Source organism: Pongo abelii, chromosome 4 (assembly GCF_028885655.2).
Source record: "Pongo abelii isolate AG06213 chromosome 4, NHGRI_mPonAbe1-v2.0_pri, whole genome shotgun sequence".
NCBI lineage: Eukaryota > Metazoa > Chordata > Mammalia > Primates > Hominidae > Pongo > Pongo abelii.
In genome coordinates this window covers 144969730-144983867 of record NC_071989.2, presented here as the reverse complement: position 1 = coordinate 144983867, position 14138 = coordinate 144969730, and the positions used below count along the sequence as shown (strand labels likewise).

General features: G+C 38.5%; 1 long non-coding RNA gene across 1 annotated transcript in view; it reads right to left on the bottom strand.

Annotated features, from left to right (window-relative positions):
* The window catches only part of LOC129059538 (uncharacterized), a 52900-nt gene that overhangs the window by 25837 nt on the left and 12925 nt on the right, over positions 1-14138 (bottom strand). The window contains exon 2 of the long non-coding RNA XR_008525518.2: positions 3954-4050. This is a non-coding gene — a long non-coding RNA (uncharacterized LOC129059538). The remainder of the gene's footprint in view (positions 1-3953; positions 4051-14138) is intronic.

The window sequence follows — 14138 nt, the reverse complement described above, 5'->3', positions numbered from 1 at the left end:
ATAGCATATTTAAAAATACATCATGATCAAGTGGGTTTCATACCAGGGATGCAGAGATGATTTAATATATGAAAGTCAATAAATGTGATACATTACATAAACAGAATTCAAAACAAAAATATGATCATCTCAATAGACATAGAAAAAGCATTTGACAAAATTCAGTGCTCTTTTTGATAAAAACCCTCAACAAAATTAGCATAGAAGGGCTATACCTTAAAGTAATAAAAGCCATCTTTGACAAACCCACAGCCAACATAATACCAAATGGGGAAAAGTTGAAAGCATCCTCCCTGAGAACTGGAACAAGACAAGGATGCCCGCTTTCACCACTTCTATTCAACATAATATTGGAAGTCTTAGCCAGAGCAATTAGACAAGAGAAAGAAATAAATAGCATCCAAATCAGAAAAGAGGAAGTCAAACTGTTGTTGCTTTCTGATGATGTGATAATATAACTGGAAAACACTAAAGACTCATCCCAAAAGCTCCTAGATTTGATAAATGAATTCACTAAAGTTTCAGGATAAAAAATCAATATACATAAATAAAGAGCACTACTATACACCAACAACAATCAAGCTCAGAATCAAATTAAGAACTCAATCACTTTTACAACAGCTGCAAAAACTAAAAAATACTTGTGAATATACTTAATCAAGGAGGTGAAAAACCTCTACAAGGAAAACTACAAAACACTGCTGAAAGTAATTATAGATGACACAAACAAATAGAAACACATTTCATGCTCATAAATGGGTGGAATCAATATTGTGAAAATGACCACAGTGCTAAAAGTAATCCACAGATTCAATGCAATTCCCACAAAAATACCATGATTATTCTTTACAAAAATAGAAAAAGCAATCCTAAAATTCATATGGAATTGCAAAAAGAGTCCCTAGAGCTAAAGCAATACTAAGCAAAAAAGAAGAAATCTGGAGGCATCATATTACCCAACTTCAAATTATACTAAAAGGCTATAGTTACCAAAACAGCATGGTACTGGTATAAAAATAGGCATGTAGACAAATAGAACAGAATAGAGAACCCAAAGTAAAGCCAAATACTTACAGCCGTCTGATCTTTGGCAAACTTGCAGCCAACTGATTCATGAAGCACACAAAAACATAAAGTGGGGGAAAGGACATCCTATTCAATAAATGGTGCTGGGATAACTGGCAAGCCACATACAGAAGAATGAAACTGGATCCTCATCTCCAACTTATATAAAAATCAACTAAAGATGAATCAAAGACTTAAATCTAAGACCTGAAACCATAAAAATTCTAGAAGATAACATCAGAAAAACTCTTCTAGACATTAGCTTAGGCAAAGAATTAATGACTAAGAACCCAAAAGCAAATGAAACAAAAACAAAAATTAATAAATGGGGCCTAATTAAACTAAAAAGCTTCTGCACAGCCAAAGAAATAATCAGCAGAGTAAACAGACAACCCACAGAGTGGGAGAAAATATTTGCAAACTATACATCCAACAAAAGACTAATATCCAGAATCTACAAGGAACTCAAACAAGAAATCAGCAAGAAAAAAACAATTCCATTAAAAAGTGATCAAAGGACATAAATAGATAATTCTCAAAAGAAGATATACAAACAGTCAATAAACATGAAAAAAATGTTCAACATTACTAGTTATCAGTGAAATGAAAATGAAAAATCACAATGAGATTCCACCTTACTCCTGCAAGAATGGCCATAATTTAAACATAAAAAAATAGATGTTGGTGTGGATGTGGTGAAAAAGGAACACTTTTATGCTGATGATGGGAATGTAAACTAGTACAACCACTGTAGAAAACAGTATGGAGATCCCTTAAAGAACGAAAAGGAGATCTACCATTTGAGCCAGCAATCCCACTACTTGGTATCTACCCTGCATTAGTCTATTCTCACACTACTATAAAGAACTGCCAAGACTGGGTAATTTATAAAGGAAAGAGGCTTAATTGATTCACGGTTCTGCAGGGCTGGGGAGGCTTCAGGAAACTTATAATCATAGTGGAAGGGGAAGCAAACACATCCTTCTTCACTTGGTGGCAGGAAGAAGTGCCAAGTAAAAGGGGGAAAAGTCCCTTATAAAACCATCAGATCTCATGAGAACTCACTCACTATCACAAGAGCAGCATGAGGGTATCTGCCCCCCCCCATGATTAAATTGCCTCCTACCAGGTCCCTTCTATGACATATGGGGATTATGGGAACTACAATTTAAGGTGAGATTTGGGTGGGGACACAGAGCCAAACCATATTATTCCACCCTTGACTCCTCCCAAATATCATGTCCTCACATTTCAAAACACAATCATGCCCTTCCAACAGTACCCCAAAATCTTAACTCATTCCAGCATAACCCAAAAGTCCAAGTCCAAAGTCTCATCTTAGACAAGGCAAGTCCCTGCTACCGATGAGCCTGTAGAATCAAAAGCAAGTTAGTTACTTCCTAAATACAATGGGAGTACAGGCATTGGGTAGACACACCCATTCCAAATGGGAGAAACCAGCCAAAGGACAGGGCTACAGGTCCCATGCAAATCCAAAATCCAGCAGGGCAGCTAAATCTTAAAGCTCCAAAATGATCTCATTTGATTCCATGTCTCACATCTGAGGCACACTGATGTAAGAAATGGGCTCCCACAGCCTTGGGCAGCTCAGCCCCTGTGGCTTTGCAGAAAATAGCACCCCTCCTGTCTGCTTTCATGGGCTAGTGTTGAGTGTCTGCAGTTTTTCCAGGAGCATGGTGAAAGCTGTTGGTGGATCTACCATTCTGGGGGCTAGAAGATGGTGGCCCTGTTCTCACAGCTCCACTAGGCAGTGCCACAGTGGGGACTCTGTGTGTGGGCTCCAACCCCACATTTCCTTTCCACACTGCCCTAACAGAGGTTCTCCATGAAGGCTCCACAACTGCAGAAAACTTCTGCCTGGACATCCAGGTGTCTCCATACAGCCTCTGAAATCTAGGTGTAGGTTCCCAAATCTCAATTCTTGACCTTTGTGCACCTGCAGGTCCAACACCACCTGTAAGCCACCAAGGCTTGGGGCTTGCACCCTCTGAGGCAATGGCCCAAGCTGTACCTTGACCCTTTTTGCCAAAGCTGGAGCTAAAGCAGCTGGGACACAGGACACCATATCCCAAAGCTGCATACTGCAGGGGGGCCCTGGCCTAGCTCATGAAACCATTTTTCCCCCCAAGGCCTCCAGGCCTGTGATAACAAAGGCTGCTGTGAAGGTCTCTGACATGACCTGGATGCATTTTCCCCATCATCTTGGTGATTAACATTCAGCTCCTCGTTATTTATGCAAATTTCTGCATCAGGCTTAAATTTCTCCCAGAAAATGGGTTTTTCTTTTTTATTGCATCATCATTCTGTAAATTTTCCAAACTTTTATGCTCTGCTTCTTCTTGAACACTTTGCCACTTAGAAATTTCCCCAACCAGATATCCTAAATCATCTCCTTCAAGTTCAAAGTTCCACAGATCTCTAGGGCAGGGGCAAAATGCCTCCAGTCCCTTTGCTACAGCATAACAAGCGTCGCCTTTGCCGTAGTTCCCAATAAATTCCTCATCTCCATCTGAGACCACCTCAGCCTGAGCTTCATTGTCCATATCACTATCAGCATTTTTGTCAAAGCCATTCAACAAGTCTCTAGGAATTTTCATACTTTCCCATGCCTTCCTATATTCTGAGCCCTTCAAGTCTTCAGGAAGTTCCAAACTTTCCCATTTTCCTGTCTTCTTATGAGCCCTCCAAAGTGTTTCAATCTCTGCCTGTTACCCAGTTCCAAAGTTGCTTCCACATTTTCTAGTATCTTTACAGCAGCATCACACTCTCTGCAGTACCAATTTACTGTATTAGTCCGTTCTCATGCTGCTATAAAGAACTGCCCAAGACTGGGTAATTTATAAAGGTAAGAGGTTTAATTGACTCACAGTTCTGCAGGGCTGAGGAGGCCTCAGGGAACTCAGAATCATGGCAGAAGGGGAAGCAAACATGTCCTTCTTCACATGGCATCAGGAAGGAGAAGTACTGAGCAAAAGGAGAAAAGGCCCCTTATAAATCCATCAGGTCCCATGAGAACTCACTCACTATCATGAGAACAGCATGAGGGTAAATGTCCCCATGATTAAATTACTTCCCACTGGATCTCTCCCACAACACATGGGGATTATGGAAACTACGATTCAAAATGAGATTTGGGTGGGGGCTCCAACCCCACAGTTTCCTTCCATACTGCCCTAGCAGTGCTTCTCCATGAGGGCTCCACTACTGCGGCAAACTTCTGCCTAGACATCCAGGTGTTTCCATACATCCTCTGAAGTCTAGGCAGAGGTTCCTAAACTTCAATTCTTAATTTCTGTGCACCCATAGGTGCAACACCATGTATTAGTGTTGGACACAGAGCCAAACCATATCATATCCAAAGGAAAAAATTCATTATATGAAAAAGACACATGCACATGCCTGTTTATAACAGCACAGTTTGCATTGCAAAAGTATGGAACTTAGGTCTGACCTAAGCACCCATCAACCAACAAGTGAATAAAGAGAATGTGCTATATGTACACCATGAAATACTACTCAGCCATAAAACAATGGCTTTTGCAGCAACTTTGATGGAGTTGGAGACCATTATTCTAAGTGAAGTAACTCAAGAATGGAAAACCAAATATTATATGTTCTTGCTTATAAGTAGGACCTAAGCCATGAGGATGCAAAGGCATAAGAATGATAGGATGTACTTTGGGGACCTGGGGAGAAAAATGGTGGTGGGATGAAGGATAAAAGACTATATATTGAGCATAGTGGACACTGCTTGGTTAACAGGTCCAACAATATCTCAGAAATCACTGCTAAAAAACTTATTTATGTGACCAAAAATTACCTGTTCCCCCGAAACTATTGAAATTAAAAACTTAGTTTTTTAAACTTAGTGCTTTATTCTGTGTCCACTTTTTCTCAACAAAAGTGTATTTTTATTCATTATTTCATAATCTTCCAGTAGTATAATAAAGAATTTGTCTAGTCTTTGTCCTGGGTTCCTAGCATGGAACTTCTAAAATCCTTGACATTTCCTGAGTGATAGAGTCTTTGTTATGCTAATTAGGTTACTCATGGTGGACCCCTAGATAGCTTCTTCTGGGCAAGTTGAGCTGATCACCAGAAAGACCTACCATGTAATTAGAGAGTTGGCACTTTAGACCATCTTAATTTGGGGGGAAAGGAGAGGAACAAGAGATTGAGTTAAGTCACATGGTATGTTAGTCTGTTCCCATTGCTATAAAGAAATACCTGAGACTGGGTAATTTATAAAGAAAATAGGACTATTTGGTTCATGGTTCTGCAGGCTGTACATGAAGCATGGTGCTGGCATCAGCTTCTGGTGAGGGCATCAGGAAGCTAACAATTAGAGTAGATGACAAAAAGGGAAGCAAGGCAGGGGGTGCCAGGCTATTTTAAATCACCAGCTTTCACATCAACTACCAGAGTGAGAACTCATGCATTACCATGGAGATGGCACCAAGCCATTCATGAGGAATCCACCCCCATTATGCAAACACCTCCCACCAGGCCCACATTGGAGGTCACATTTAAACATGAGATTTGGAGAGGACAAAGCATCCAAACCATATCACATGGCTAATGAGCTAATGAATTATGCTTATGCAATCAAGACTCAATAAAACCTCTAGACAACAAGGCTCAGTGGAGTTTACTAATTTATCAAAACACTGATGTGCCAAGGGGGTGATTCACCCTCAGTCCACAGGGAGAGGCATGGAAGCTCCGTGTTTCCTCCCAGACCTCACCCTATGGGTATACCTTATAATAAAACTGTAATCATAAGTATTACTTTTCTGAGTTCAGTAAGTCATTCTAGCAAATTATCAAACACGAGGGGCAGAGTAGAAAACTCTTGGATTGGTAGTTTATTAGTCAGAATGCAGGTGGCTTGTGGATCCACATAATTTATAATTGATGTCTAATATACAGTCTTGTTATGAACCATGCTGATCTGATGCTAACTTCAGGTCGTTAACATTAAATTGAATTGTATTACAGTACATTTAGTTGTGGTAAAGGCAGGAATACTTCCCAACATTCAAATGTAGGAATCATATTTTCAAGTTACAGGGAATATGTTAATGTTTAAATACACTAAGTAATTCCCATCAGATAATACAGTTACTAAGTGGCTGACTTAGAATTTAAACTGAGGCTTGTGTGATTCCAAGGTCTGTGATCTTTTTGCTTTTTGCCAGCCTGCTCTAACTCTCACAAAGATCAGATATTACAAATGCTTATCCCAATCCCATTTCAGGAATGAAGCTGAAAGGAAAACTGCTAAGGGAGAAATTTCTGGCCCTAAATCTTCAGTCTCCTTAGTGTGAGAAGTGTTTAGAGCAATGTAATTTTGCAGAATAAGCCTGTAAGTATGCAGCCAAAGATGACTGTCCTGAAATGTGAACTCTACAAACAGCTTTCTCCTGTGGTACAACGGTTTTCTGATTTCCTTTAAGAAATGAGAGTTCCACAATCTTGAATGATGTTCAAGGCCACTGTGTTAGGCTCTGAGGATAAATGAAGTTAGAATCTAACGTCTCCTCCTTTAAGCAGCTAACAACCCAGTGGGAAGACAGGACAAGGGAGATTAAGATAAATAATTGAGACAAGAAAGATCACCCAAAGAAAATATTTATGAGGGTCAGGGTGACTGTGAAGAATTTCTAAGGGAAGATCAGAACTGGGCCTTGAAACATGGATAGGATTAGAAAAAGGATTACTTCCAAGATTGGAGTAGAGCACTATGTGCAATGTGTGTCCTACCGTGTCTTCAGTGAAAGTGATGATGAGAATGATGATGATGGTGATGATGATGATAATTCAAGCAATTCTGAAGCTTTCAGATGAGTGCCCTTCTGGTTAGAGTGCCCAGGAATAAAATAACTGTTTATACTTTGAAATGAAACTTGCACTGTTTAATTTTGTTCCTAGAGTCCTTTGAATTAGAAGCACTCATCCCAGCTGCGAGCATTGGCTCATGCCTGTAATCGCAGCACTTTGGGAGGCCGAGGTGGGCGGATCACCAGAGGTCGGGAGCTCGAGATCAGCCTGGCTAACGTGGTGAAACCCCCTCTCTACTAAATACACAAAATTAGCTGGGCGTGGTGGTGCATGCCTGTAATCCCAGCTACTCAGGAGATTGAGGCAGGAGAATCGCTTGAACCTGGGAGCTGAAGTTTGCAGTGAGCTGGGATCGAGCCACTGCACTCCAGCCTAGGCAAGAGAGTGAGATTCAGTCTCGAAAAAAAAAAAAAAAAGAAGAAGAAGAAGAAGAAAAAGAAGAACTCATCCCTAGAAGGAAAACTTGCCCAAACAAGAAGGAAATGCCCCTTTTAAGGGTAGGATATGCCTGTAGGTGCCCTGAATGGGAGCATCAGTTTTGATAGAGAAAATTCCAAAGCCTGGGGTTTGCACAAGGAAAGGATTGAATGCATTGCAACTTTAAGCTCCCTATGTCACCATCCCCAGAGAGTAAAATGCTAATCCTCTGTCAGGCCAGCGTACCCAGAAAGTGGGGGGAACTAACCTATCCTCCCTCTCTCTGACACTATATGGTTCTGGTGCAGCTGACCCAGTCTATGTTTGAAGACCAGGCCCTGATTGATTTAAGCTGATTGTGGTCTCCTTTCCCTATGTCAACCATAATTGGTTCAGGATGGACATATCAGCAAATCTGAGCCAATAAGAGACAGAGTGTCTAAGGATTTGTGCAGGAACAACTAGAAGTGGCCCTCCTTCTCCCTTGGAGAATGGTTTAAGGCTGTGAGTTTGCAACTAGCAGTAGCTGTTCATAAATAAGAAAAGAGGGCTTGGAATGGGGAAGATAGCAATGTGTGAAGCCTGAGGATGAAGCCAGCACTATGAAAGACAGAACAAAAAGAAAAATCAAGTTCTGGTTATAATATATGTGTTATTGAATCAAGTATCACCTAAACATGGAAATGTTCCTAAATCTTTCAGGTTTATGAGCCAAGAACTGCCTTCCTCACCCCCATTTTTTGCTTAATTTGGCTTTTTTTTTTTTTCTTTTTCTTTCTTACAACAAAAAGTCCCTAACTGATGATAATGAACAAGCAGTCTCTGGCATTATATAATTTGCCTCAATTTACTGCCTGCGAGTGTTCACTCCAAGTGTTAACCACTTGTGTAAAACAAATATCTATAACAATATTTTCTAAGCATAATTAATTATGTGTATTCATAATATCAGCCTATACTTGGAAATATGATATGTGAATATCTGTCAAATCTATCAGATCATGACTACTGCATAATGGCATATTCTAATGAGATTTAATATTCAAAATTGAAGATCATCAGTTAAGATAACTGCATTCAGAATATCACTGATTGATAATATTTTCACACATGACAAATCTTAAAGCACCATAATTTAGATAAAGCACTTACCCCAACTTAGTCTCATTTTAAATTTAGTAATCCACTTTGTATTCAGGCATTTGGATACTGTGAAATAGTTTAGCCCTTAGGGCCTCCTCAAAAGAAATCTCAGATCAGAATGCATGCAGCCATTACCGGGATAATACCAGGGAGTAGGTGAAGCAAAGACAGATAATGTGCTTGCAAAACACTGCCCTTGCTAATGCGCAGATGCCCACACATTGCACATTACATCTTCATTCTCATTTCTACCTTCAAGACCCTAAGGTTGTGTCATGAGCAGAATGAGTGTGCTTGGTGGGACAAAGAGGATCTTCAAAATTGCTCAATCCTCACATGTATGCTCCAAAACTACATGCCAAAATATTTCTCCAACCTTCACCAGAGTCACTCCTATAAACCAGAATATTCTTATCTTTTAGAAGACCTTGTTTTCTCTTTGTCTTCTCCTTTTCCATTTTCTTTTGTGCTTTGCAAAGGGTAAACAGCAAGAGGAGTACAGAGTCCATCAGTGATTTCCTGTACAGACTCACTTGACGTTAAAAATTTGTACATTTATCTCTCATCCAGGGTGAAGAAGCCCCTCTGAGCCTTGACAAAGAGCATACTAAGGCGACAGTAAGAGGAGGAATACAGCATTCCCATGTCTGGATGGGGAGTGGTATTTTCGAAGTCCAATGTTACATGGAAGACAAAGTTCTTTCCTTCATGGAAACTTTTTCTTTGCCCATTCATCTCTATGGCCACAGCAGCTAAGTTTAGAAATTCCTGTTTCAGTGGAGGCCAGAAACAAGAGAACAGCATCTTTAACTTGATGAATGAAAATAAAATGTTATATACATTGTTACTAACACATCAATATATATAGGAATAAATATATGTGTGTATTTTGATATTTATTTAAAATACTATTTAATATTTACCAGGGTAATATCATATATATAGTTTAATTTCTTAAATACTACTTTTTCTCCCTTTAAAAATTTCAATGAAAGTTGATTGACTTTTAAAATGGCCATCCTTCCCAAGGTAATTTACAGATTCAATGCCATCCCCATCAAGCTACCAATGACTTTCTTCACAGAATTGGAAAAAACTACTTTAAAGTTCATATGGAACCAAAAAAGAGCCCGCATCACCAAGTCAATCCTAAGCCAAAAGAACAAAGCTGGAGGCATCACACTACCTGACTTCAAACTATACTACAAGGCTACAGTAACCAAAACAGCATGGTACTGGTACCAAAACAGAGATATAGATCAATGGAACAGAACAGAGCCATCAGAAATAATGCCACATATCTACAACTATCTGATCTTTGACAAACCTGAGAAAAACAAGAAATGGGGAAAGGGTTCCCTATTTAATAAATGGTGCTGGGAAAACTGGCTAGCCATATGTAGAAAGCTGAAACTGGATCCCTTCCTTACACCTTATACAAAAATCAATTCAAGATGGATTAAAGACTTAAATGTTAGACCTAAAACCATAAAAACCCTAGAAGAAAACCTAGGCATTACCATTCAGGACATAGGCACGGGCAAGGACTTCATGTCTAAAACACCAAAAGCAATGGCAACAAAAGCCAAAATTGACAAATGGGATCTAATTAAACTAAAGAGCTTCTGCACAGCAAAAGAAACTACCATCAGAGTGAACAGGCAACCTACAAAATGGGAGAAAATTTTCGCAACCTACTCATCTGACAAAGGGCTAATATCCAGAATCTACAATGAACTCCAACAAATTTACAAGAAAAAAACAAACAACCCCATCAAAAAGTGGGCGAAGGATATGAACAGACACTTCTCAAAAGAAGACATTTATGCAGCCAAAAAACACATGAAAAAATGCTCACCATCACTGGCCATCAGAGAAATGCAAATCAAAACCACAATGAGATACCATCTCACACCAGTTAGAATGGCAATCATTAAGAAGTCAGGAAACAACAGGTGCTGGAGAGGATGTGGAGAAATAGGAACACTTTTACACTGTTGGTGGGACTGTAAACTAATTCAACCATTGTGGAAGTCAGTGTGGCGATTCCTCAGGGATCTAGAACTAGAAATTCCATTCGACCCAGCCATCCCATTACTGGGTATATACCCAAAGGACTATAAATCACGCTGCTATAAAGACACATGCACACATATGTTTATTGTGGCATTATTCACAATAGCAAAGACTTGGAACCAACCCAAATGTCCAACAATGATAGACTGGATTAAGAAAATGTGGCACATATACACCATGGAATACTATGCAGCCATAAAAAATGATGAGTTCTGGAATACTATGCAGCCATAAAAAATGATGAGTTCATGTCCTTTGTAGGGACATGGATGAAATTGGAAATCATCATTCTCAGTAAACTATCGCAAGAACAAAAAACCAAACACCGCATATTCTCACTCATAGGTGGGAATTGAACAATGAGAACACATGGACACAGGAAGGGGAACATCACACTTCGGGGACTGTTGTGGGGTGGGGGGAGGGGGGAGGGATAGCATTGGGAGATATACCTAATGCTAGATGACGAGTTGGTGGGTGCAGCGCACCAGCATGGCATGTGTATACATATGTAACTTACCTGCACGTTGCGCACATGTACCATAGAGCCTAAAGTATAATAATAATAATAATAATAATAATAATAATAAAAATGATGAGTTCATGTCCTTTGTAGGGACATGGATGAAATTGGAAATCATCATTCTCAGTAAACTATCGCAAGAACAAAAAACCAAACACCGCATATTCTCACTCATAGGTGGGAATTGAACAATGAGAACACATGGACACAGGAAGGGGATCATCACACTTCGGGTACTGTTGTGGGGTGGGGGGAGGGGGGAGGGATAGCATTGGGAGATATTCCTAATGCTAGATGACGAGTTAGTGGGTGCAGCGCACCAGCATGGCACATGTATACATATGTAACTTACCTGCACATTGCGCACATGTACCATAAAACCTAAAGTATAATAATAATAATAATAATAATAATAAAATAAAAAAGTGAAACTAATAAAAATATATTCTGGGCTTTATAACAGATGTAGAAGTAAAATAAAATATATGGAAAAAATGCACAAAGGTCAGGGTGGGGTGTATAGAATTACAATGTTGAAACACCCTTCATATGTTTATGAATAGTATAATATTATTTGAAGGTAGCTGTGAAAAGTTAAAGTTGCAGATGGTAATCTCTAGAGCAACCACTAAAAATTAACACAAAGAAGTATAACAAAGATGTCAATAAATAATATGAAATGGAATATTAATATCTTAACATTAATTAATATTTTAATGCCTGATTTGTCCAAAAGAAGGCAGGAAAGGAGGAAAAAGGGAGCAAAGAAACAAAGAATTTATGGGACATTGTTGTGGGCTAAATTTAGCACCCTCCACAAATTTATATGTTGGAGTCCTAAGTGCCAAGACCTCAGAATGTGACCATACCTGAAGACAGGGTCTTTGAAGTGGTAATTACATTAAAATAAAGTCATTGGGGTGAGCCCAAATCTAATATGATGGGGGCCCTTATGAGAATATGAAATTTGGACACAGACACGAAGAGAAGACTATGTGAAGACACAAGGAAATGGCTGTATCTAATCCAAAGAGAGAGGCCTGAAGCAGATTATTTTCTCATGACCATCAGAAGGAAGTGACTCGGATAACACCTGGACCTCATTCAGCACCCAGAACTGTGAAGATGTAAATTTCTGTTGTTTAAGTCACCCAGTTGGTAATACTTTGTTATGGAAGTCCTAGTAAGCTAATACAGCGAATACAAACATTTAAAAAACAAATAACATAATGTGTATGCAACATACATAGATCAATTGTACTTGTATTATTCTGATAATAAAGAATTGGAAAATTCCATTTATAATAGCAACCAAAATATAAAACACCTTAGAATAAACCTAATAAAAGATGTACAATACTTCTACACTGAAAACGAAACAGAAATGAAGTTAGATCCAAATAAATGGAGAGGTATATAATTTTCATGGATCAGATGCCTCAAAATTGTCAAGGTGCTTATTCTCTCCAAAATTAAAATCCCAGCAGAGCACATTGAAGAAAATGGAAAACTAATAGGTATTTAAAATCTGAAATTTGACTATTTTTCTAATTCCTCTAGTTGTGATGTTACATTATTAATTTGAGATCTTTCCAACTTTTTATGGTAGGTCTTTAGCGCTATAAACTTTACTCTAAATACTGCTTTTGCTGCATTCCAGAGTTTTTGGTATGTTGTGTCTCCATTTTCATTTATTTCAATTTTTTTAATTTCTGCCTTAATTTTGCTATTTACCCAAAAGCAATTCAAGAACAAGTTGTTTAGTTTCCATGTAATTATGTGGTTTTGAGAGATCTTTTTGGTAGTGATTTCTATTTTTATTTCACTGTGGTTCAAGAGTATGGTTGGTATGATTTCACTTTTTTAAAAAAAATTTTGAGTTGCTTTATGGCCAAGCATGTTATCAATCTTGGAGTATGTTCCATATGCAGATAAGAAGAATGTATATTCTTTGGTTGATTGGTAGAGTACTCTGTAAATGTCTATTAGGTCCAACTGACCAAGTGTCAAATTTAAGTCCAGAATTTCTTTGTTAGTTTTCTGCCTCTATGATCTAACAATGTCAGTAGGATGTTGAAGTTCTCCACTACTATTATGTGGCTATCTAAGTCTTTTCCTAAGTATAGAAGTACTTATTATACGAATTTGTGTGCTCCAATTGATGGGTGCATGTATATTTGTGGTAGTTAAATCTTCTTGTTGAATTGAGCCCTTTTATCACTATCTAGTGCCCTTCTTTGTCTTTTTTTTCACTATTGTTGGTTTAAAGTCTGCTTTATCTCATATAAGAATAGCATCCCTGCTCTTTTTTGTTTTCCACTTGCACAATGTTTCTTTCTCCAACCCTTTACTTTGAGCCTGAGTGTCTTTGCATGTTAGATGGGTCTTTTGAGGATAGAAAATTGATGGTCCTACTTTTTTAATCCAACTTTCCACTCTGCCTTTTAAGTGAGCATTTAGACCATTTACATTCAAGGTTAAAATTGATATATAGACTTTAATCCTATTATGAAGTTGTTAGCTGGCTGCTTTGTAGTTCCTGTTGTGTGGTTGCTTTATAGGGTCAGTGGGCTATGTACTTTAGTGTATTTTTATGGTAGTGGGTATCTCTTTAATTTCCATGTTTAGAACTCACTTAAGAATCTCTTGTAAGGCTGGTCTAGTGGTAATAAATTTCCCTGACTGGAAAAGATCTTATTTCTCCTTTGTTTATGAAGCTTAGTTTGGCAGGATATGAAATTCATGGTTAGATTCCAGTCCCTCTTGGCTTGTAAGACTTCTGCTGAGAAGTCCACTGTAAGCCTCAAGGGGTGTCCTTTGTACATACATGGTCTGGCCTTTTGTCTAGCTGCCCTTAAGATTTTTTCTTTAACATTGACATTGAACAGTCTGGTGATTATATGCCAGAGTAATGTTAGTTTTATGTAGTATCTTACAAGTGTTCTCTGAATTTCTTGTATCTGAATGCCTACCTCACTTGCAAGATTAGGGAAATTTTCTTGAATTATTAGGGAAAAACAAGAACAAACTCACCCCAAGCTAGCAAAAGAAA